Source organism: Stegodyphus dumicola, chromosome 7 (genome assembly GCF_044657685.1).
Source record: "Stegodyphus dumicola isolate Sdum_Otavi_A_Nest chromosome 7, ASM4465768v1".
Lineage (NCBI taxonomy): Eukaryota > Metazoa > Arthropoda > Arachnida > Araneae > Eresidae > Stegodyphus > Stegodyphus dumicola.
The window spans coordinates 165,115,737-165,142,382 of NC_140774.1; the positions used below are offsets into that span (position 1 = coordinate 165,115,737).

General features: G+C 32.0%; 1 protein-coding gene across 4 annotated transcripts in view; it reads right to left on the reverse strand.

Moving 5' to 3' along the window:
* The window catches only part of LOC118190517 (uncharacterized), a 309,842-nt gene that overhangs the window by 152,403 nt on the left and 130,793 nt on the right, over positions 1–26,646 (reverse strand). For all 4 annotated transcript variants that reach the window (XM_085821045.1, XM_085821046.1, XM_085821047.1 and 1 more), the window contains one exon: positions 15,761–15,852. The gene's annotated coding sequence lies outside the window, so the exon portion shown is untranslated. The remainder of the gene's footprint in view (positions 1–15,760; positions 15,853–26,646) is intronic.

Consider the following 26,646-nt stretch of genomic DNA (forward strand, 5'->3'; position numbering starts at 1 on the left):
ACACATTTTGAATGCATGAAATGAAAAACAAAACTAGTTTTATCAACACTGAAACCATTCTTAGCTGATATCTACACACCTTTTCGGATAAATTCACGTTCCTTCAAAAAATTCGTCAAAGGCACCTTTGAAATCTCCACTGTACAGTAAATTAAAATGGCAATACATAGTAAATTTACAATAAATTGGCAGTAGCATTTGTTTATGAGTTACAATACGGCTTATTCCTTTTTTCAGTGTTCTTTTGACTGGTTTCGTATTAATTGTGATTTTAAATTAACCGTGAATTTCCTGAGTTGACTGCAGCAATTATTATGCTTACAACAAAAGTAACAGATAAGGATAGAATTTCTAAAGGCTAATAATTATCATTTATAAGGTTAACAAATGAACTGAAGCGGCTAATAATTATCATTTGTTAACATTCAAGTCTCGAAGTCTTGAAATTCTAACAAATCATAATTGTTTTCTTTACAAAGTTTCAAAAACGTGTAATTAAGGGACTTGTGAGTACTCAAGAATAAATATTTTAATTATTGTCAGCATTTATTACACACATTTGTTAATTCCTATGCATGAACACATATTAACGAAATCTGAAAAAGGGTCTCAGGGTCAAGTGTCCTTGGAACCCTTTTTTTCTACTCTAAAAACGACTTCTATGTAGAGATCGTTAAATTTTTCAAAACAATAAATATGAAAAATAAACTTAGCCCTTGCCAGGATTCGAATCACAAACTTTCTTACTTATTTAACCTTTTATATTACAAGAACGTCAATGAAATTATCGCATTCCTCCGATCAACAAAAAATTTAAAATGCGTACAAAAATTGAAAAAAAAAAATTATTTGACCTAGAAAAACCTACGAGGGACCTCGTTAACCGGACTTCGATCTCGAAGGGGGGGGTGGAAATAAAAAAGTAATATTGCAAATAAATTAAAATAAAAATAAATAACATTACGATCTTGGGGAGGGTAAAAAAATAATGCTAAAATTACGACATAAAAAAATTGGCAAAAAATATCTTTGAACGTAAAAAAGGTATTCATTTCTAAGAAATTTATGGGACATATGTCTCAGAATCTCATCATCCCCTACAAATATTTGTTATATGTCCCATAAATTTCTTGGAAATAAATGGCAGAAGATTTGCACAAGCGTATTCGTCTATACCTTAAAAGATGTATGTAACAGAATACAGTATAGTCGACTTTATGTTCATTCAATTCATAGATTAAATAACGCTGGCAACAGTCCATGACTAAGATAAGAGGATTTATTGTAACTATTTGTTACATATATCGTAACAAAAACGAAAATATTCCTTTTGTCGAATAGCGGGTCTCTGGAGATATGAATTTCGAAATAAAAACATCACGAAAAAAAATATTTGTTTGAGCAGATTAATTCCTACTTTTTGCTCATGATTAAGATAGCATCCTTAAAAAAGGGGGGAGGAAGAGAAAATTCACTGGGCGAGGGAAGTAAAGGAAATTCGACTCAAGTTTCGTGGAATTTCCTTTATTTAACCCCTCGCAGGTATTAATTTAGAAATTAGAACTGGGATGGGCAAACTCCGGCCCCCCAATAAGGTTCTAGTTTTAATTTACCGTTCCGAGGCAAATTAAAAGAAATATATATATTTACATATTATGTATCCATCTTCTTTTCTACTTTGTTTAAATATTATTTTTTTCTTCATTTTGACGATATCTGGGCCCATCTCAAAGCTTTTAAACTAAATCTATTTGCTGCGCAGCTAGCTAAAATCGACTTGTCTCATTTCCCGAGGCTAAATCCAATACCCTCAGTAGATGAAGAGAAGCTTAAGAATTATGAGAGATGGCTTGAAACTGCATTTCGAGTTCGAACACCAGATTTCAAGATTTCAGTGCCATTCAAACAGATTCAGTGCCATTCAAACACTGGGTATTTTTAATATGCTTTTCAACTTAAATTGTTAAGCAGTGAGGTCAGATCTCCGCTTGAATTAATTGAGTTGCAATCTAACAATCATCTCAATATGTCAACTTGTTTCTAAATATGCCAAAGTTAGAGTTTTAAAAATCATTATCGAAAGTGAGTTTTCCAAATTCAATGTCTCACGCCCAGAAAATTACTGTATTTGCTTCATCTTATATATGTGAAGAAGTGCTTTCATCTATGGATCTTAGAATTATTCCAGAAGTAGACTGACAGATGAGCATTTAGTTTCGTTCCATAGAATCAATACATATCATTTTGAACCTCAATATAAGGAACTTCTAAAAATGAAATCGCAATTTCATTCATCTCATTAACATGGAGTTAAAGCTAAACCCCAAGCTCTCTGAATACTGTCTAACTTCATCCGTAATCTAACCAGGTGCCCTGCTCTGGATCCCCAGGCTCCAATTCCTTTAGCTTTAATCTCATTAACACATTTAAATTGTAATACATATATATGTTTTTAAAATTTTAGAAAAATTTATCTTGGCCCGCCAAACTTTTTTTTTTTTTTTCGATTTTTCAACCGCGACAGAAAAGGTTTGCCCATCCCTGATTTAGAATATGACAAACAGGCAATCTTATATTGGCGTAGATTTTAAAATAAAGAACTATCAATTTCGACAACGATCAGAGAAAGATTCCTCTTCTTCAGAATCGAAAAATTTTGCAAAGGTGAGAGCAGTAACAGCCATATTTTTGAGAATTTTGTATATATGTGAATAATTTTAGTGAAATTAGATGTGAAAATGTACTAACTTTTGTATAATGTAACAATTTTGCATAATAAAATGCTTTTTCAAGTGTTTATAATTTGCACTCTAATAAAAATTCAACGGAAAGACCAGTCTTGAAGGTCTATTTTTATTTTAACTAATACGTACCGTCCACTGGCACGAGGACGGCTGCTGTACTCTTGAACCCGGATTTAAATCTCCAAGAAGGAATGGATGTTTGTAAATGTAGAGAGCATTTAACGCGTAGGGGCACTTAGAATATTTTCGAGCCAAAAAGGCTTCGAGAGGTTGATAGTATGCTTAGAGGAGTACCCTCGGTTTTATTTTCTGCCGTATTCTCTTGCAAAACTGGTACGGAATTCCCTCTTTCTAGAGGAAGTAATTCAGTCACCCTCTGCAGAGCACCGGGGCACTACACTAAATTGCTGATGGGTTTCGCCACTTTCGATTTGCAGTTTGTGACAAAGCTCGTTGACACAGAAGCCAGGACCTTAGTCGTTAATAGCTGATTTTTAAATATTTGAGTCAATGAGTACTGGTAGTTCGAATCCAGGCGAAAGTGCTGGCTGGCTGGATGTTTTTCATGGTTTTATCCATGCATAATGTCAATACGAACCAGTTTCCATTAGAAAGTCCTCTAGAAAAGCATCTCTTCGCTTAGGCAGGCAGCCGTTGTGTTGTCCGGCATATTCAAATAACCTTCAACTGCCCTCAGATTCGCCATGAACGTCGTTACTGGCAAACTGGAAGTTGAGTATATTCTCCTTTAACTTTGAAGCCTATACGTGGAAAGAAAAATCACTACCGCATAGGATTAAATTAATATTAATTTAATTAACTTTTAGATACGAGAGCGATGTCTTCAGATGTGGCAAGCTTGGCTTCGGGAACACTTATCACGATTTCCAAATAATTACTTCCTAATGAGGTTGCCGGTAATTAGAATTCCTGATGCGAAATATGTTCTCCCATCACCTCATGCATCAACTCAGAGCGAACCAGCTGGAATATAATCAACCCATTTCCATTAATTACTTTCGGCACAGAAATGTGGAAGGGATTTTTTTTAAAAATATGTCTCTAGATTATACTATTTAATATGCGATGCAAAGTTATGCATAAGATTTCAACATGGCAATTACTTAGTTTGAAACAGTGACAGCATACATTTAGTAGAGTCGTGGCAAATAATGGAAAATTAATTTCGTAATTCTGGAATAATATAATTTTACTTTGAAAAACAAATCTGTGTTGGCAACATTAAAAAACTGTGATTTTTTTTTTTTTTAAATATGAAAGGATTCAGATTTTAACGGTCGCCCAAAGGGAGTTTTTGAAGTTTAATAGGATTTATCAAGATAGGTTTGTAGAGACATGAGATATTTTTTTGGAAGCAGGCAAGATGAAAAATTAGCAACGCCTTCGCCGGGAATCGAACTGCGGACCTCTCAATTACGCGCTGAGCGTGCAGACCACTACACCACGAAGGCTTGCTAAGAAGGCGGGAGAAATACCTTATAGGTTATCAATATAGATACCCCAGGTGGGAAAGCGAAACATTTTATAGGATACTAGATGAATATACATTTAGACTAAAATGGGAACGTTATGTACCTTGTGCAATTTAAATTTGCAAAACTTAGTGCAAAAATTAAATAAAAATTTATCTGAATAAGATTCAATAGTAAAAAAAATAATATTCTTAAGAACTGCAACTACTGCTTTTAAATAAGTTAGTATGTTAATTAATAAAAGATAAATTAACTATGAAAGAATAATAACTTAGGTTCTTCCTAATGGCAAAAGGATTTCAAAAAATCATGTCAGTATAATGCTAGTTTTAATGTTGAACGCTAAAAAGTTTCGGGGTATGTATTTTTCCTAAATCTGAACAAATTATAACGTAGTAATCTATCGTAACCTATAAATTGAAGCCTCAGATATGATATTGATTTTTTTTAAGCCTAAATTCTAAAAATTTTTAAGTTAGTAGAACACACTGGTTAGCAGTTGGCAGAACGTTAAAAATCTGAACAGTTTCAGAGTTTTTTAAAAATTATCACAAATTTTAATATTGGCAGCACAATTTTTTTTTCAAAACAGAATTATATAATTCCGAATTACAAAATTAATTTTTCATTATTTGCCACCAGTCAACTAGAAAAAAACAGGCTTAAGATTGTAAGTGGGAAGTCATTATTACTTATTCTGTTTGTTGTCAACACAATTTTTTTTCAGAATAAAATCCTATAATTCCAGACTTTCCTATCATGACCTACGACTTTATTAACAATATAGGAAAAAGTATCCCGTATGTACTTCTTTATGGAGTTAAAAAAAACTGCATACAAAATGGTTATCTGAAATGCCCCGGCAGCAGCCACTTAATGCCTTCGTCTGCAATGATCCATCGGTCACTTAGCTGTCTGTTCACGAAGAAAGTTACCCAAGGTGCTAAATAGGGGCCATATTAAAAATTTTTTAATTTAACACCTTTTTTTTTTCAAACCTCTCGTGAAGATTTCCAGTTCGCCACTATTTTAAATGCGTTCATGCTTCACAGACATTATACATTTAGCCAAAACAGCAGTAATATTTCATTTTGTTCTGTGTCAAACAAAAATATATTGCCATTCAGGACAAAGTAATAATTAAAATTAAAAGTTGTTACGAAATTCTAAACTAGCTGCTTGCCATGATCAGGTAAACGCCCAGCATAAGCATTTCTGCCCAACGGATGCGCCTCGCCTCTCTACCACCGGACTTCTACACAAGATTCCGGGAGAAAAACAGAAGAATGACATTATTTGATTTATATTATCACATAAATTATGAGCCGCTCATTAGAAAAATTCTATCGCAACCTTTATACCGATTTCCTGGCATTTATCGGAATTTTCATTGATAGAGTTCTAATAACGAATACGGACATTTTAAAGAATTTGGTTAATCAAGGATCCACTGTATTTGGTACATTTTCTTTAAACGGATAAAACTAATTTGCATTCTTTAACTAATTAATTATTCAATAAAAATTATCTCGGGTTTTTCTTTCAAATATTACAAGTATTCTACAATGCAATTCGGTTTCACTTCTTTTAAACTGCATAATTAACTGCATAACCTTTCTTTCAAAAATATGATTGCCTTAATCACACGCAGCAGACATAATAATGGCAGCATCGACTGAAGAAGCATCGCAAAAGAAGCGTACTTACACAGCTCCAGCATGACGTGGTTTGTTATCTAGCTGACGTTATCTTTGGCTGCGGTCTTAGATAAAATCCCTTGTTGTTATAAGTGCTCCCTTGTTATACCATGGGAGGTACGCTTCTTTTCCTTCTTTAAAACCGTGTACACTGAAATTGAAGAGCTTCCTCTTCAAAAAAACTCGAATACCCAGATTCTTCATTATTTAATTTCTTTAAATATAATACAGGGCGATAATATTTGGTGGCAACGTGAATCGGATATTTATAGTGAAACAACGCAAAATGGCAAAACGAAAATATATAGTCCTTTAGGACAATATATAGTCCTTTAGGGCAAATTGCCCCTTTGAGCTAATAAATCAAAATTAAAAAATAAATAAATAAAAATTAAAATAAAAAACTCATAAAATTCAGAAGTCAATGACCTTTGTCGAGTATTTACGGTGGTAGTCGCACTTGATTTGAAGCTGAGTTATTAGTCTTTAACCGACTATTTGACTTGTAAATAGTTAATATTGTTAACAGGAAAAAATAGACTAATTCAATAATATTACATCGTTCATTATAATCGGATGACGCGACAAGCTGTGAGAATAAATCTTTTACTTTTCCGATGATAGAAGGCAGACGATTCCGCCATTAAGACGATGACGCGATTAAAAGATGTTTGCATATTAAAGACTATTCCTTTTCTATCATCTATGTAAATAATCTCATCTATTTCCTTCTACGTATGTAATTACTTTGTAGTCTGTAGCAACTATTTATGTTTCATTAAATATTCAAGTTTTACATAAATCGGACTAGTTTATTAGCCCCTAGACAGCCACCTAAGAAGTAAGTTTACAAACATCATATTCCTAGACAGTAAGTACCGATTCTATATTACGATATAAGTTTTTATTTTATATGAAGTACAGGGTTAACTTTAAAAAATCTCAAATTCGTCTCCTTCTTATCCGGAACGTTCTTCGTACTTTTTTCTAAAGCGGGGTAGTTTTCCTATAACATAAAGACATTTTGTCATTTGGAGACACTAAGCTGTCTGCATATCGAAAAAGAGACAGGACTCTCTTTTTTGAATTCATTCAGTCTTGCAAACTGAGCTAAATCAGAGAGTATAAATTGGCTACAGTGGTGGGAAAAAGACTTGGAGAATAAAAAGAACTCTTTCTTGGCATCTCTTGAAACTAAACTTTATGCTCCATCGACCATCCCACACATCATTTTTCAGATACATTCTTTGGAAGTTTTGAAACCGAAAAAAAAGGCTTGCATACAAACTGGCGAAAGAAAAGTGGCAGTTTCGTAACAAAGAATTGCCCGATTGTATCATTTTGTAAAGCAAGAAAGAACGCGCTCTGTAGATTGAGAAGCAGATGTCTTTTGTGCCAGTGTCATGGACACGACTTCATCGTAAGGATGGCGGAAAGTGCAAGTGCTTATGCCGTGTTCTCTAAAGCAGTTGAACTGTCAGATAATAATTTTTGTAAGGCTTCGGATATCGAGATTAGGATCACAGTTTTTTCGGCTGATGTCCTTATTAGGTTTCCAATCCTACAGTAAGCGTCTTTCTCTCGCGAAAGTAATTTAGGGGAAAGTGGTCGTTGAATTAGCATAAATCAAGCAGAAATTGGGGAAAATATTATTTTATGCAGCATTATACTATGTGCATGTTCTATAAAAACTTTAATGAGTGTTTGTCTAGATGTGGAATATTATTTTATTAGAAATTAAAAACAAATTATTTGAGAATTATGAATTGTATTTTCTTCAAATGCGTGAATTTCTCAGAACGTTATTATGCGTTTCCACTTCTGCACTGCTCCAAGGGCATTTTTCCTAACAATATAAGGCCCTCCAGCAGCCGAGCAGTAAAATCTTTAAACACTGGTAGATCGGCTTTCGTGGTTTTCCCGAGTTACGTGTACACGAGCCATTTCCCTTAGAAAGCTCTCCACGAAGGCCTCTCTCCTCTTAGGCAGGTAGCCCTCGAGGCTTTGCCGTAATCGCATAAACCAAACCAAACCTAATAATATCATTAATTCACACTGCGTCTTCTTCCTTATGCGTTCTTTGATGTAATAATACTCTACGTTATTAATCACATTGTAGAGATATTAGACTATTTCGAAGCAGGAGACATGAAACATGAGCAACGCCTTCGCCGGGACTCGAACCACGGACCTCTTGAAGTCGCGCCGAGTGTGCTGATCGTTACACCACGAAGGCATGCTAAGAAGGCGGAAGAAATACCTTATAACATATGCGCTTATTTTCTTTATTCAGAATATTATTGAGCGTTTTAATTTAAAAGTAGAATATTATTTTATCAAAACTTTAGGAAAATAGCTTTAATATAGTATTATTCTACACTGTCAACTGCATTTTCGTGGAAAACCGCATTTAGGTTTCTTTTAGAACGTTACTGGGCGTTTTTACTTAAAATAAGGATATTCTTTTATCAAAAATATTCTTTTAATTTAATAATGTGCTATGCTTTTTTACTGTATTTTTTTGTAAAAAAAACGCATATACATTTCTTCTTAATATGTTATTATACGTTTTTTCTTTGACATGTTTAATGTGCATTTATTCATAATAATTTTACCTAACAAATCTTTGTTGCAAAATTGTTTCAAAAAAAAAAAAAAAAAAAAAAAAAGAAAAAAACTGGGGCAGAGAAGAATGCTTCTTTCAGTTTCTAAATCTTTCAAAACTGAGAAAACTAGATGAAAATTTGCTTGCTTATTGCAAACACTTAAAGACTCTCAGCCAAAGATTTGGCGATATTCTTTTCATTTGGTTATTCGCGATAGTGTGTTGATTCGCGATAGTCTCTTTTCCAAATATACCCACGAACTCTGGTAAATCCATACAGATGCAAGGGCAATGTATTGAATTATCCATAAATGAGGAACTAAAAGCAATGTTTGAACAAGGATATCAACAAATTTTGTTTACAAAAATAGATACCAATTTTATATCCTGGATTACGGGTCACTGTCCAGAAGCTACTGGTTTCTTTCTCGTGTTCCTATTTTTAGTAGAATATAGATTCGAAAAAAAAAAAAAAAAAAGACTCAAAATTAGTGCTCTTGGAGACTTACGAATGTTACTCACAAACACAGAGCCTAAAATAAACAATCTCATATCATCCCATCAGGTTCACTCATCTCACTGGTGATGGGGAGATGTATTTTTTATTTTGAAATAAAAGTTATAATTTCTATAAATACTGTTGTAATTATCAACATTATTATCAACATGTTTCAACTATATATCAACTATGTTTTATTTATATTTTATTTTTACCTCACCATTTACCATTCAAAACATATATAAGTTAAATCTGCAATTTTTTCTATTAAGCAACCGTAATTTGTATAAATTGATAATTTTTATATTAAGTAATAAAGTTAAATTTGTATAAAAACATAAATAAGTTAAATCTGCATTTTTTCTATTAAGCAATAAACTTAAATTTGTATAAAGACATAAATAAGTTAAATCTGCAATTTATCTATTACATAATAAAGTTAAATTTGCATGAAGACATAAATAAGTTGTAATTTTTCTGTTACGTAATAAAATTTGTATAAAGATAAATAACTTAAATCTGCAATTTTTCTATTAAGTGAATGAGTTAAATTTATAATAAGTAATAAATTTGTATAAAGATATAAAAAAGTTACATCTGCAATTTTTCTATTAAATAAATCAGTTAAATTTGTAATTTAAGTAATAAATTTGTATAAAGACATAAAAAGTTAAATCTGCAATTTTTCTATTAAGAAATACAGTAAATTTGTATATCGTCAATTTGTTTATTGTATAAAGACATAAATAGGTTAAATTCGTAATTTTTCCATGACGTAATTATATAGAGGGGGGGGGTCATGTTCAGGATTTGCTATATGAAGAGGTTCATGCGCATAAAATGTTTGGGAAGCACTGTTCTACAGCTAACCCGTTTTGAATTATATGAGATACATAGCTACATACGTACGTACAAACAACGCAAAAAAGTACATTTTGAATACATTTTATAATCCATTTTGGAATAAAGAGTTTTTTATTGTGTCCGTACGTAGAAATGTCAAGCAAAAAATAGTCAGAATGGATTCGGGAATGGTCAAAATGGATATTTCCGTTAAAATCTGATAAACCGAAATTTTTCTGGATTAAAATAATTCCCTTACTTCGTGCGACGAAATAAAAAATGCGTAGCATAGACCAAACAAAACTTTGTAAGACATTTCGTAAAACATTGTAGAGTAAAATAAGATTAGAAGTTTTAATCTCCATCATCACATGTATAGAATAATATCTGCTTCAGTAACGAACTCCATTAATCTTTGTAATCTTTGAAATTTGGGAATTGTAAATAATACTTTATTGTCATTAGAAAAGATTTTATTGAAGAACTTTGTAGGTGGAAATAAGGAAGGCGAAAACTCATGGCATTAGGAGTTTTTAAGTGTCGTTTGATTTAAAACTAAATGTTAATTTAATTTAAGTAATGTATTTGAGAAAATTTTCGAGAAAGTAGTATATTTTTTATCATTGCAGTATTTAATTAATATAAAAATATTTATATAGGAATATAATAATATTAAAGTATGAGACTTAAAATACAGAGGGTGTTCCACACATTTACAGACGATTTTCATTGTAATTACAGAAATATTTTACCTAACCTTTTTAAGTGTTCAGTTTGATAACCCTTATTCTTCACTATCTTTATATACCGTAATTTCTAAGACAACAAAGCTTTTTGCAGTACCGGAAGAGGTATTTTATCCCATTGCTCTCGAGCAGCTTTCCAAAGTCTAAGAAGGTTGTTAAGTCAACTTCTGGACAACCCCCTTTTTAAAAGTCCAAACGAGCAGAAATACACTGGTGATAGATGAAGGAGATTTAGTAAGGATATGAGTGAAGAGATATGAGTTCGACATTTCGCAGAAAAACAAACTGTCAAGTAGATCCTCTCCCAGGTAAAAAATTCTGCACTTATTTAGCAGCATCAAGCATATAAATGACGTAACTAGCAGAAAAGTGCGTTTGTACTCAAGACGTTATTTTAAAAATGGATTTGAAATGTGTATGAAAACTCGACTGCGTGTCATGAGCGATGACATTCACCGTCTGTTACATCTCTTTCATAACAAATGTGCCTTTGTTCAATTCTTAAAAACAGAGTCCGCGGTAGAAAATCGAATATTTCAGTTAGACATTCCGTAAGATTAGATGTATAAAACTGAACATAATCTGACCTAGTCTAAACATTAGACTAATCTTCTTCGATTATCACTCGACTTCATATCGCTGAAATTTTGGGGTATGTAGGACTGCTATAACATATAGATGTGCACCTCGTATTTTGGTTGCAATCGGCCGCACCAAAGAGTATATATATATATATATATATCCACTCTGTTACTCGGCTCAGTGAGCTCAGTTTCTTTATTCTTATAATTTTGTACATTGTGCAATTTGTTGCTTTAAAAACGATTGAATTATGCTGTTCTTATCTTCCGGTTAAGGTTTTTATGCCTTTAGTAAATCTGCATGCAATATTTGTGGAGTTATCAACAATTTAAAAGTTGTTTAAATGCAGCTAAGCCTAATGAATTTTGTTGATGGCGGACATGTTTGTTTACATTTCAAACTTGGCAAAATAGCGGATTTGTTGCCAATCTAGAGAAACTAAGCCTCGCAACAACACAGATAACACCTTCTTTTATTATTGTGAATTTAATAATGCTTAATCCATTATGGAAATTATTCGATGAAATAAGTTTTTCAGATTTACTTCGTAATTTTTAATATAGATATTTTGAGTTTTGTGTATTTTTGCCTTGTCGGGAAGTGAGAACTGAATTAATTGAATGAGAAATACTGAATCGTCTGTGAAAAACTGTTTCTTTTTTTATTTTGTTTGCTTAATTTCTTTTTATACGTCGTTTTAGATTTGTTACAATATTGGAATAAAACATATGGCAACGATTAGATAATTTTTCAGATGATATAAATTTATATGCATTCTGAGTTATAAAATGAACGAAATGTAACGCTAGTAAATGAACCTAGCATCAGAGTGTCGCTATGATAAACAAATATAGTGAAGTTTAAAGAGTGCATTTATTCTATTGTGGTTTATGCGCTATCGACGAAGTAAATTTAATTCAATCTAATAAGTTAAAATGAAATGCAAGAAAAAATGCGTATAATTTAATATTCCGTACAGGGAAGTCATGTGGTGTACGCATCAGATCTTTTATTTTGAATACGAATTTAATTTAGGCAGTCAAATGAAATTACCCCTCCAGATTAAGCTGCTTGAAAATATAGGTAAAGGGATGACAGAATTTTCCGATTACTTATAATATGCTTCAATCCTCCTTTCCTGTGCTTTTTTTCTAATTTCCTTACAATTAAGCGCGATTTTTTTTCGTTAAAAGTATTTTTCTGTTTGATATATGAATATATTCCTCATCCCTTACTTTTTCTACCTGTTCTTAGATTAACTGTAATTTTGGGTTAACCGTGCACAATTACTTGGAATTAATCGGGAACTGACGGTATTAAACCAGGAAAATGCCTGGAACTTTGTGAAATAAACTTCTAAAATGGGAAAATTTCTTAAATAAGAACTTCTGAAAGATGTTTTACTGTACCCATCTGAAAACTGTTGTAGTCGTGAAACAAATGTTCAATAGAAACTATAATTTCTAAGAAATATAAACCTTTTTTGGAAAAAAACAGCACTCCATTGCTCAAACAAATGTTCAGTATATAAAAACTTACAACTCCAGTGAAATATAAACCCATCCAAGGCGAAATAGCAATCCGGGATTTAAATAGGCCTATGCATTACTTTTCGTATCCTTCCCTTACATCACTGAAATAGGAATGGAGAGAGAAAAATAGAATTCTCCAAAGAGAGTGGAGAGCGAATCGAGGATGCAGCGGATTTCTTTGGTCGGAAAACAGGGTCACTCCGTTGTCATGACAACGTCACGGCTATCGATTCAGCTATTTTAAAAGAGCACCTGTTTCATTGCCATCTTTTTTTTTTATGTATTATTCATTTTAATGCGTTCTTACTAACATCCAGCCGCGAACAATTAAACTTAGTTAAAAGGAACCTCAGCGATTTTGTATCCGAGATAGCATTTTTGTGGAGTATTTATTTATATATCTCTTTCTCTTCCATTTTTAATGGCGGGAGGAAAAAGTGAAGCACATTTAATGGGACTCTAAAAGACTACAAACTGCCGACCACCGCGTAAAAGGTGGAAAGATTTTATCTCGGAAATCAATTTGAATGCTTTTTTCTAAATCGTTTTTGAAAGCAGCTTTTTACGTTTTAAGGTGCTATAACGGGAAAATATTACATCCAGAAATAAGATTATTACAAGAAAAACAGAACTATTTATATATAGAACTACATACATGTAGTTTTCGTGCTATATATATATATATACATATATGTATGTATAGTTGAAATAATACGCAATATAGTTATTACATATTCTAAATATATTTTGCAGAGCTATACTTATTATATATTCTAAAACTTTCAAAGGACATTTTTGGACATTCTTGGAATTTTAAAGGTAGATTGACAGTGGATCCTCTTCACCGTCAGCATATTTCACAAGTGTACATCAGCGTAGCCACTGGAGGAGGGGTTTCGAAAATGGACCAATGAGCTTCTATTACTCTTGTGACACTAAATCCTCGTGCATGTGAGCGTATGTTGTTTATGTTTTAACTTGCATGTTTCGCAGTTATAAATGTAGAACGTAATAGTAGAAAATCTCGTTGTGCTTTCATTTTATGAGTTTAATTAATTTCTGATATTTCACGTTCGCGATTTTTATCTCGCATTAATATTTGGATTGATGTTCACAGCATATTATTGCTCTTTACATTGAGAAAATGATTCGAGCTATAATTAGCCTCGAATATTATGTATTTACTAACACCTGTGGATTCACAGAATTCAAGTGTATAGTTTTTTTTTTTTTTTTTTTTTTTAATTGAGTTCAGAAGGACTGTAAGTGTTACAATGAATCTAGTGTTTTCTTATTTCAGTGCTTGCATTCTTTTGATTTTTAAAGTGTAAGATTCAGAATACATATTGTGTATGGTCTGGTTATATCCATTGTTAACATTAAAAATTATATGTGAATAAACTGAATATATTCTTTGCGAATAACATAAATTCATTCTGTTTTGGTGAGCATTTCTTGTGTAGACAGCACATTTAAGAGTGAGCAGTTATTAAACGAGAAATTTAACACACTAAATGTATACGAATGCAAATTTGTAATGTTCACTTTGAATAAAATTCTACATTGGCTATTATTATAGAACATCTTTTTCATATAGACTGCAATAAAAATTGCTGACATGTATTTACATATATAATTGGTGTAAATATTTTTCTCATATGCTTACTTTCATGTAAAGATAGCATTTGGGCTCAGATGTTTATCACATATTTCTTTCCTCATCTTATTTACAACTTATGAAGTAATATTTTACATGGATATTTTTGCGGAGTATCCAGCATGTGTTTGTATTCATTTCAAATTCTTTCAAGCAGGTAGTGAAATCTTCACAATTGCTTATATTTGATCTACATTCGCAATAAAAATTTTCAGAAGGAATCGACGATGCTTTAATTATATTGTACAGAAAATTGCGTGGCAGAATATTTTCCACCATCTTGCTTAAATCTTAAAGCAAGCGAAAGGTCATGTGACATGACAAAAATATTACTGGATGCCCATTGGTCCATCCTAGAAGCCACTCCTTCGGTGGCTACGCAGATGTGCAATTGTGAAATATGCTCACCGTAAAATGTCAGAAAATAATGATGACAAATGTCATTCAGTTACACTGAGCTGCAATAGGAAGAAACTTCGTCTAATATACATACACTTAAGATAAAAAATTTATTTTAATTATAGACGCTTTACTCTCACGTCCAGTTAGAAAATTCAGGTTTTTCATGCAAATTCATTCATTAAATTTAATTTCATCACCTACCATGCTACGCTATATTTCAGCTTATATTTCATGCTGATCATTAATGGGAGGCCTTTGAGAAAATACTTAAGAGTTTAGTATTCTTTGCTAGCATAGAGTAAGCTCAGACGCCTAATATACTTGACGCTTAATATACGTACTAATACCTCTCCAGCATTTCTCTGGCTAAGTCTCTCCCCAATAGAGCACGTTTGGATTCTGATGAACAGGCATCTACAACTTTCTCTGAATCGCGCCGATCTAGCTGGTAAATTGGAACATATCGCAGTCTCGCAGGAGGACATTCTCCAACTCTACCCACCGGATGAGAGATTGCATCATGGCCAGAAATGAGCTGACGTATTAATGATTTGTTTTTTCTCTTGTAGTTGTGTTTCCTGAATAAAACACTCAATTCGTATAATACTGTTAGAGTTTTGTTTTCAACGCATGTGCATCACATCTGTCGATTTTCGTCCCATTCTGATAACTGCTTCTTGGTATGTCGCCTTTTATATTATAGAATGCATATGCAATACACTACCTAAATACTGTATTTTACAGTGTTTACATAAAGTATATAACATCCGTCACAAATATTATAGAAAAAAATATTCTAAAGTATCTCCTATTGTTAATGCACAAACTGTTTTTGTAAAGCTTTCTACCTTATTTTAAAAACATTTTCAATTTGAAGTACATATCTACGGTAAATATCTCACGAAACAAAGCCTATAACCACCTTTTCAAACACCTTATTAAACGTAGAAAGGAACTTACGTTTAACTTTTTACGCTTTGTCTTTAAGGAAATATTTCATCCAGTTTTCTTCCCCAATAGAGAAATGTTTAACACATCCATTTTAAATGATCCTGCAAGAAATAAGGAAATATATTACTACCTTTATAATGTAATACTATTACAAATATTATCATGCAAACTAAAAATAAAGCATCTAAATACAGCTTCTAAGATTTGGAGCACCACATCTTAAACTTATATGTTTAAAATCATTCAGCATATAATGTGCAAGGTATTTTCTGCCTCCTTTCTGCATGCCTTCGTAGTGTAACGGTGGGTGTCCGGTACGAGTCCCGGCGAGGGCATTGTTTATTTTTCACTTTCCTACTTCAGAATAACCTAATGACTCTACAGTGGCGCCTGAACTGAAAGGTGGTAGATGATGATTCTCCACCGCCAGGATTTGGTGATTGGGTCAGCTAATCCCCAGTCGCCCTTTGAAGGGGGGAATATGAAAGGCTTTTTTTCCCTCCCTTCTATCTGCATGCCTTCGTGGTGTAACGGTAGCACACTCGGCGCGTATTCGAGAGATCCAGGTTCGAGTACAGGCGAGGGCATTGCTCATTTTTCACTTTCCTGCTTCAAAATAATCTAATGTGTAAGGTTTATCCTAAATTTATAACAGTTATTTTTAAGTTTGTCACACTTTCCTACCTCTCCTAATTTCAGCTTACAATTCCTTACCAGAATGAGTTTTTAGAATCGCGTTAAATGCAAATGAGAAAAGGTAGTATTTAAGTCGAAGTTTCATTGACTTCGGTAGAGAGATTTAGATACCCTGAATAGCGCGCGTTTGCCTTTGTGTTACGTCTCTCTAAGCTGGTACTACGCTCGGTCGTATTACACGTGCCCTTGATAGCTTCACTAGATAATTTATTATTAGGGGCCAACTAGTTAGAAATTGTGTTAGCTTCGGCTAAATCTCTTTAGTTAGTTATTAGTTAAGTTCTTAATTCTTATATTTTTGAGTTCAAGCCCAAGTGGAGGCTTTGTTGTACGTCCTGAGAAAGGGACCATCTCTACACCTTTAGTTTGGGTAATAAATAGTAATTAACCCTTTTAGAGTTTTACGTTTCTGTTTCTGGACTTAAGTGATTATTCGCTTAGTATGTTCACTAGGTGCCTCCACACTTAGTTAATAGATAAAAGGGGAGGACCACTACAAATATATAAGAATAGAAATAAATAAAGAATTAAAGGTTTCATTTTATTGATTTTTAATAAATATATTCACACTTATTTAATGTGCTTTGTGACTATGTCATGGCAACGTTCCGACGCAAAAATATACACTGTTATGATAAAAGGATTTTCTCGAATGGTGTTTGAACAGCCACGGCTTAATTTCTAAAATTAGAAGATCCGGAGCCCTACCGTAGACCCTCAGGAAAGAGGAACAAGAAGAAATAAATAAATAAAATCATTAATCATTAAAATAATTAATGATTAAAGGGTTAATAATTAAAGAAATATATTAAAATTTCTTTCTTTAGTGATTGTAAATATAATTTATTAATCTAATAAAATTATTACATTAAATATATAATAGATTATTAGTCCAAAGGGGCTTTGTCCCTGAGGGACTATTGTTTTCGTTTTGCGATTTTGAGTCGAATCACTCTGAATGCCCGTTTCACTTTTCAAACTGTTGCTACCAAATATTATCGCCCTGTATTATATTTTGAAGAAATTAAATAATGAAGAATGTGTATAAATGTATGTATGTTTTTCGCATTGTGTTAAAACAACGGTACCTAGAGCCATCCAATTTTGAATGACGTAATCCTACTCCGAATATGGGCACCTGAAAGCCCAAATTTGAAATTTCTTTCATTATCGATTTCATATTTTGTAAAACTTTAACGAATTTTTAATTAACAAACTCTACGATTTCGAAGCGAGCAATGGCAACGTTGTACAGAAAAATATTTTTATCTCCAGCGCGTGAGACTGTGCATAGGAAATACTAAAAATATGCTTAATTTAAAATTATTTTGCAATATTGCTGTTGAACTGAATTTTATGGTTTAAGTGCAAAGAACAGGATATTTAATAAGTAATGGTAACACACAAAATATTAAAAAAATGACCCTTTGAACGTAATTTAAAATCTGAAACCTTTTAGATTTTCTTTTTTGTCTTTTTTTAAATTTATCTCTAATTTTAATAAATTTAATAAGTAACTTTAATATAATTTTATTGCTAAAAATAAAATTTTCGAGATCAAATTTCTACTGAAATTGTTGTTCAATTCCATAAAAGAAGTACCGGAGCCTTCTTATTTAGGGCTCCGGCGCCATTTAAGCTCTGCAACAGTAGGCAGCAAGAATTAAATTTCCCAATGATTTCCATGGAGCTTTGGAGCTTCTTGAGAAATAAATGAAATTTCAGAAGAAAGATCTTTGATGAAATTATCTATATCCTAAGTACTCACACAACTTAAATGCGCGTAATTAAATGTACAAGTAATTTACTACTTGAGTTCGAAAGAAACCAAAAGAGCATAATGTGATCATATCTCGAAATTTTTCATGATTATCAGTCTTTCCTAACAAAATACTTTTTATGAATTCCTCATTTTCTCAAAGAAAAAATATGCATCATTGCAAAGTGTATTTCCCTTAAAATGAAAATACAAAAATGGATTAATTAGTTGATTAATGCATTAAATATTTAACTCTTAGAATTAATTCGTGAATTTCCCCTGAGGTGGCTGTTTTCGAAATAAAATGGTTGATTACAAACCCTAAGACTTTTCGACTTTTTAAGCTGAGCAATTAGCATTTGTCGAGCAATTAATTTATAATTAGCATTTAAAAAGTCTGCAGGAGAGAAAAAAATGGTATCTGAATATTTCAGATTAAAGTGTAACTCCTAAAATATTTAGCATCAAAATTTTAAAAAATAAAGACAAATATTAAAAAATATAAAAATTATTATGAGATTAAAGAGAAACTGCCATCTCTGCTTACTACGCAGATTTGAATTTAACGCCTGAGAATAATTTTAAACTAGATAGTTACGATATGACAACTTGTTTAAGAATGAGTCTCCCAGTGATTAAAGAGAGAGAACATAAAAACATAATATATTTAAAACGAATTGTTCAACAAGTCACAGCCAAATGAAAGGGTAAAAAGTGCTAACCGTTTTAAAATGAAGAAATAATGGAATAAGGAAATTTACACACTTATTTAATAGCTGCACAAATCTCTGGTCTAATAAGATTTATATTCAACACGTGGCTGTGTGTTAATTTCACAAATATTTCTTTCCTGCGGCATTATCTGTTTCGCTAGAATAAGGAATCCATGAACTAAATACGATAAATTTGTCGAAGAAGTTTATTTCCAGGTATTTAACCCTTAGAAAACCGAAACCTTCGCTAACCTGTATGCTTAAAATACTGAAACGCCATTACCCGGGTCGTCTGTTTCTTCCCCTACCCATCCATTAACGCACAAAGATGTGTGAAGATTTAAATAACATCCTTCCTATTTCCTAAGAAAGAAGCTTCCATTAGCCTTTTAGGACAAGCTGTCTGCAATAAACTAATACAATGTATTTGGAGAAACTGCACCTTAGGAAAAGGGCAAAAAAACAGCATAGCAATCTCGGCCGTTACGAGCGGTTGTGGTCGTTTGAATGAAGAGTCGTCTCGCGCGCTTTGGCCTTCAAAGGGTTAAAAACAGAGCTTCACATCTAACTTAAAGAGAAACACGCCAACGTAGAATTTGAAATGATATAAAACTGCCGTCTTAGATTGGCATAAGTTCTGAACAAAATCGAATGCAGCGGAATAAATAGAATAAAATCAATATTCACGACGATCCGACATAAGATCGTACATTGCAGCAGACATTGAATAAAACTGAATAAAATCAAACCCAGTCCAATAAATTGAAGGTGGTCGGACCTGTTCAAAAGCAAAACATTTTTTTGCTCCTAAAACAGGATAAAGGATCTGCAGCGTTACAGAAGTGTAGAATTTTTGTTGCTCCTGAAGACGTGTCCGATCGCACTCCTAAAAAGCATCCCCCTCCTGAAGGACGACTTATATCCCATCACGCTCTCGAAGACCAAAAAAAAGTTTTATTCCCTGAAGCAATAGTCCCTGAATCATAGAGTTCCCTGAATCAGAGAACCGATGTCCCATGAATCATGGAACCGATGTCCGAACAGCATTTTTTTTTTTTTTTTTTTTATCCTGAAGACAGATCTATGTCCGATTCTCTCTTAAAGAGCAAACAAGTTTTTTTTTTTTTTTTTCTCTTGAAGAAGTACCTATGAAGAGAAGTGCTTCTGAAGAGTAATCTTGTTCAGCGTTCTTAAAACTTCGAGAGCGATCGAAAACAAATTCCGTTCTTCAGAAGTAAAAAACTTTTGCTTCCGAAGAAAATGTCCCGAACTTCCCTTTTTCTAAGTTTTAAATATATTTTTACTAAATATGTGGAGCATCGATTGAATCTAATTCCTTTGCAATCATTTCTTTAGGCCTATCATTGTCATTTAAGAATATTAGATAGTCATTTTGCGTCCATTATACACCACTTCGAACGTCGAATTTTATATTTATTTGCATTCGCTTTTAAGTCGAATTTTATCATTTTGTATAAAAGGCAGCAAATAAAAACATATGCTTCAAACTTAGCCTTAGAATCCGAAAATATCGTAAGAGTATTAAGAAATAAAAATTAATAAAGAGAAAAAAAAATTGTCTGCTAGATACTCAAAGCACCAACATACATTCTTCAACTATACCGCAGTTCCCAGTCAAAAAGGTTACCTGTTATTTTCGCCTTAATATAATAGATACTTAGACATGCTTGGTCTAATATTTTCACGGCTTGAAAAATCATTATGCCATATATTACTGCAATATAAGCACAGAAAATTAAATTGAGGTTAATGAGACACAAATAATTTTTTTTTAGATAATAATAATTTAGTCAGATTTTCCGCTAGGATCATATTTCATACATTTAAAAAACTCAGTTGCAAAACAGCATTCAACATCGTTAAACAAATGTCGTTAAGTTATTTCAACTACGTGCGAATTATCTGATAATACTTGCATTTAAATAGCATGAGAATTTACGTAATTGGAGTTAGGCTGAATATACATAAACTGTATTTTCATTTAAGATAACTCTTCTGTTTCTTTTCTTGTTTTGAAGAAAAATAAGAAAGAAAATTTGAAGTGTTCCCGACCAAAAAATATCTATTGGCAATCATATGTAAGATCATTCCTCGATCTATTATATTGGAACAGAGGATGGTACTAATCTGAATAAAGTATATTATTTAATTCCAAGCTAATATCAAGGAAATGGAGATATATCCTATGAAAAATCAAATAAGACCCATTAATTAGAGCGTCTAATGGATTTCGAAGAACAGTTTGCAATAAACGTTACCCTGAAACTTTTAGAAGAGTCATTAGGGTGCATGGATACAACGACAGATCAGCAAGAAGGTAATTCTTCACCAATAAGAAAAGAAATAAACAAAAAAGTGTGGTGTTCGCAAAATGCATGATAAACAAAGATTTATCATATTAGAACAATGTTATATTTCCAGACGAGTCAAAATGCAGTATATTTGAGTCCTGTAGACGAATTACTGTGTGACGAAAGGAAAAGTAAATCCGTATTACCTACTGTTTAGCACAGGGTGTGAAGGAATAACGATTCGAGGACATACCGCTGGCTCTAGGATGGGAGATTTGTGGCTCAGTATAAAAGTGTAAATATCCTTAATAAAAACTAAAAAGTATCTGCAAGAAAACTTGGAATGCAAATTTTGCATTCAAGTTCTATCAGGATTACGATCTTAAATATACAGCCCTAACAATTCGCTTGTGGTTATTATACAACTATCCTGAAGCTCCAAAAACTTCTCCATATTCCCCCGACTTGAATGCTATGGAAAATGTATGGAGTGAGTTACAGAAAATAATAAAAAAAAACATAAGACATAACTTCGAAAGCTTTTCTGAAAGCAATTTTTACGAAGGAATGGAAATAAATAGAATATACTTACACGAAAAACTTACTGAACCTGTGCTCATAAAATGAATAATTTTTAACTAAAAGTTATTCAGCAAAATATTGAATGCACCCTTATTTTATGTTTTTATTAAATATAAACTGGTTAGTTCAAAATGTCCGAATACGAGTTCATTTTCAGAACCTTTTGAATGATTCTCCCACACCAAAAATGTTTTTAATTACTTGTATTCAAAACAAACACGTTTTATAAAAGATAATCATAGTATATGTGAAAGAAAATTAAAATGAATTCGCTAACATTTAGTAGCTGACATTTTTAAATAAATTAAAAAACACGAAAGTCCGAAAACAAATATTCAATAGAACCTTTTTATGTATTGTATACAGTACTTTATTATAATATGTTATACACAATACTTATGTAGTGCCTGATTATTATACTACATAGCATTTGCATTATCATATAGCCTAATTTTTTTATAATATACACTTTTCTATGATACATTTCTATTAATGAAAAATTTCTTATACTTTCTTTAAATATTTTTTTAATCAAACAACTATGTATAATGTAAAAGTTATTGTAATAACATGCCTAAAATTCTCTTTAAAACTCCTGTTCTTATTAAAATTTATGCAATGACTCTTGACATCTGAAAACTTTAAATGTCAAAATTTATAATAAAACTATAAGAATGAAAAGAAAAGGTACGTATTTACGTCTTTCAAAATTAATCCGTTTAAGTAATCATGCTACACTTCAGAAAATTCTCAGCCAATCAGATTTAAGGAATCATTTTATTATAAATATCACTGATACTATTACGCAACCTTTTTCCATGCTTTGCTTGCTACTGACAACGTGCACTTCTCGTTAAGCAACGGGCAGGAAGACAAAATTTTCCGTGCGCAAAATTGAAAATTATCTTTTGCCTCTATTGTGCAAAAAGACACTGATGTTGTTACACCAACTGACTTGATTCACTATTCTATTGAGTGTTTCAAATGTAAACAAATGGCAGCCAAAAATACATAAAAACTCAAAACACCTTCATTAAAAACTGAAGAATACAGAAAAAGTTAAAACTGCTGAAAAAAGAATTTTCACAATTAAAATTAAAGTTTCTATGCAAAAAGAAGCTATTTGACCAACGGGCAGGAAGACTAAATTTTCCTTGCACACAACTGAAAGTTAACCCCCACTGCGCAAGAAACTGGTGCAGCAACGGACTTAATTCATTATTCTATTACGATTTTCAAATATGAACAATGGCGGCCGCGTTAGGTCTAGCGCCACTTAAACTTTTAAATTGTTAATGATTCTACAACTATTGCATGCAGATTAAGTAAAGGCATAAAAACATGAAATGGAACATAAGAACAACATAATTCAACCTTTTTTAAAGCAACAATACGCAGTTTACCAACAAACAAGAATAAAAATACTAAGCTAACCGATCCGGGTAACAAGGTGGGAATATATTTATATATACGTTTGTTATTGTCGACTGCAAAGAAATGGGGAGATGCACAATTACATGCTATAGCAGTCCCATATTCAAAATTTCAACCTTCTACAGCTACCGTTTCTGAGTTATGCGAGACGCATACATATGGTACGTATGCACAGAACGTCACGGGAAAAAATCTTTTCTGAATCCATTTTAAATTCATTTTACATTTTTTTTGGACAAAAAGAGTCTCTTATTCTGTACGTAAGTATAAATGTCCCGCAAAAAAAATCATTTAAATGGATTCGAGAGCGGTCAAAATGGCTACTTTCGCTGAAATATAATACCTGAAGTTTTTCGCGATTACATTATTTCCTCTAATTCGTAAATGGAGGTAAAAAGTAAAAACATATAGTGATACAATTTCAATGATAAGCAATTTTAAATGCTTGAGAATAACACTATAAAAATGGTTTCAAAACTCCAACATGCGAAAATTTCAATTTATTATTCGTAAAAATAATGAGATATTCTCAGAAATCGAATTAAGGACAAAATAGAAATATAAACATTCATTGTCGTCATGGCAACAAGAGAGAATTAAAAACTTATCTCTTCTTTTTCTCGTGAAATGTTTTATTGGTTATTATTGAATTCAAATAACAAAAGTACTTTTAAACGCAAATGTAATGAAATTATAATGTAAAGCATTCTCGAAATGCTTATTAAAAACCCAGGGGAAATATTCATGAAATTCAATGTAACTTTAACATTTGAAACTTTAAACTGTGTAAACAAAGCTTTGATAAAAATGAAAGAGGGGGAAAATACATATTATACCATAAAAGTTGAAAACTGCGAAACAAAATTATGATAAAAGTCTAAGAAGCAATATATATACATGAACAGAATTTCCTTAATATGTAATTTAAAATGCGGGAAAAGAAAACATTTTATAAACACGAATTAAAAAAAAAAAAAACTTCATACTTACTTACACAAGAAAATAATAAGATATTCAAAAATCTCAAATTAAAAACGAAAAAGAAATGTAACGGATTCTTCGTCGTCTGGGAAACGGCAAAGAATTAAATGTTATCGCTTGTTTCTACAATGAGATATTTTATTTGTAATTGAATTCAAATGATAAAAGATAGCAAAAATGTTTTTTTTAATGCAAATATAAGGAAATTATAACCAATAGAACAAAAATTATCTTTGCAGAGCTTCATACGCAATAAAAATTTATATATATATATATTTGAAAAAGTTGTAAAAAATTAAATAAATTAAAAACTTGCCCGTGAAAAGAAATAATTTGTTTAGTATAACAATAATAATCCATAACTTTAATTTTTATTTTAAACAAATCAGTTTTTTTTAGTCGTCACTGATAACTCAGATAACACCAATTAGTAAAGGAAACATTTTATTAATTTAAAAAAGTAAATATTCTGGGTAAAAAGACCAATTTGGTTCAGAAAAGTTTCCATTTATTATATTTATTTTTATATTCAGTATTTATTTATAACAAAGGTAATCGAAAATTATTTATGCGTCTACAAATGGAGATTGTGTTTATAATGCATTCGTGGAAAAAATAAGTAATTTTTTTTTTCCTAAATATTCAACTTGGGTATGTAATTCTAATTAAAATGTTAAAATAATATAAAGATTTTAATAAAGCGCTTTAATCATTGTAGATAAGAATGATTTGTAAGTACAAAACATACCTTTCAGTTTGATCCGTTTATATCAAAAATTCCAAGAAGTAATTATTCGATAGCCCTATTATTAAATAATAAAAAAATCTACCTACATACATATATGTATGCTAGGGTATATGTTTTTGTATTATAGAAAAACGGCAGCAACCAGAACTACCAAATTTTGAACACACATATTTCTCCCTTCGAAAATGCGTACTTCGAAGTTTGATTTTTTTTAATTTCGAATTTATTTCATGCTTCATTCATTTTTATTTATTTATTACATGTTTTATGGGAATGGGAAAAAAATTCTGGTTAAAAATTCAGCGATTAAATGTAACCTGTTGCCACTGCCCGAATTAAAGTACTTTTATCTTCCACGCGTAGCCTGTTTTCGCTCAGCGAAGCTTAAATAGTATTTTTTTTTTTTTTTTCATTTTTTGTTATTAACCAGTTCGCCGTTAGGAAAATCGTAAACATTTCGTGCCATTTTTCGCATCCAAAGGTAAACTTTTTGTGTCTAAAACTGGGTTCAGAATATTTCTTTCCCCCTTTCACCACCTGTGAAAGCCTATTTAGAAGTTCTGTTCAAATCAGATTGAACAGTGTACCTGTCACACTGAAGGATGGTGAATAACGACCCCCTAAGAAGCAACATGAAACACAAAGACTGGTGTAATCCTTAGAGCAGATATTTTTCCCTTTGCACCCACCCCACTTCCATTTCATGCACCTAACCCCAAATTTATTGCAATGTAAATGTAATTTTTAATTGTCAAGAAAAAGCTTTATATAACGTAAAAATAAGGGCATTAGCTTGTATTTGAAATATCCTTGAATTTTGTTTTATTATTTTCTTGATGGCCTGTAACAAAAGAGAAGAATTGAATCGTTAAGAATTGAAAGGATAGCATTCAAATACCTTTGTCCGTTAATAGAAAAGGAGAAAGCCGTTGTGGATCCCATAAGATATGTTGAGGGGGTAGCTAGTCGAAGAAAGTGTTCCCATCCTTCACTTTCCTGAAACAGCCCCGCTGTGATCCTAATGCAACACCGCTGAGAAGATAAGTAACCCATCAATCACCCCTTTTGATTTTCGACTCATTCTGTGGGGGTTGGAAAAACGTCGCTGTGTCTTATGTGTCTCGGGGGTTACGGTTCAGACCAAATTTCACCCCGACGAGAGTCTGCCGACGCTAACGGATGACGATGCCTTTTCTGTGAACGTATTTCTCTCGGGGCAAACGGTGAACTGGTTAATTAACAAACTAAGTGATCCAAAGAAATAAACATAGATTAATTTCAAATATAATTACTTAGTAACTGGACTCGTAAAATTATATTAGTTGGATTCACTAGAATAATTATACATATTATTTTCTATAATAATTTATATTTGGCGGCTGGCCGAAATGAGCTGCTAGTTCTTTACAAAATTAAATACGAAATGATCCGCCTCAGTTTAGGCTGCAGATTAATCACGGAGGCTGTTTTACCTAATAAGGACCTACTAACTGCCGAAATGACAAACTTTTCCTTTGCAGTTGCTTTCTAAATTTTGCCGAAATGAATGTAACGGCGACAGGTATTAAAACTAGGGAGACCGAAGTGATAGCTAAAACGATTGTAGAATTATGTAAAATGAACTAACGGTACAATAATATGATGAAAAAAAAAAAAAAAAAAAAAAAAAG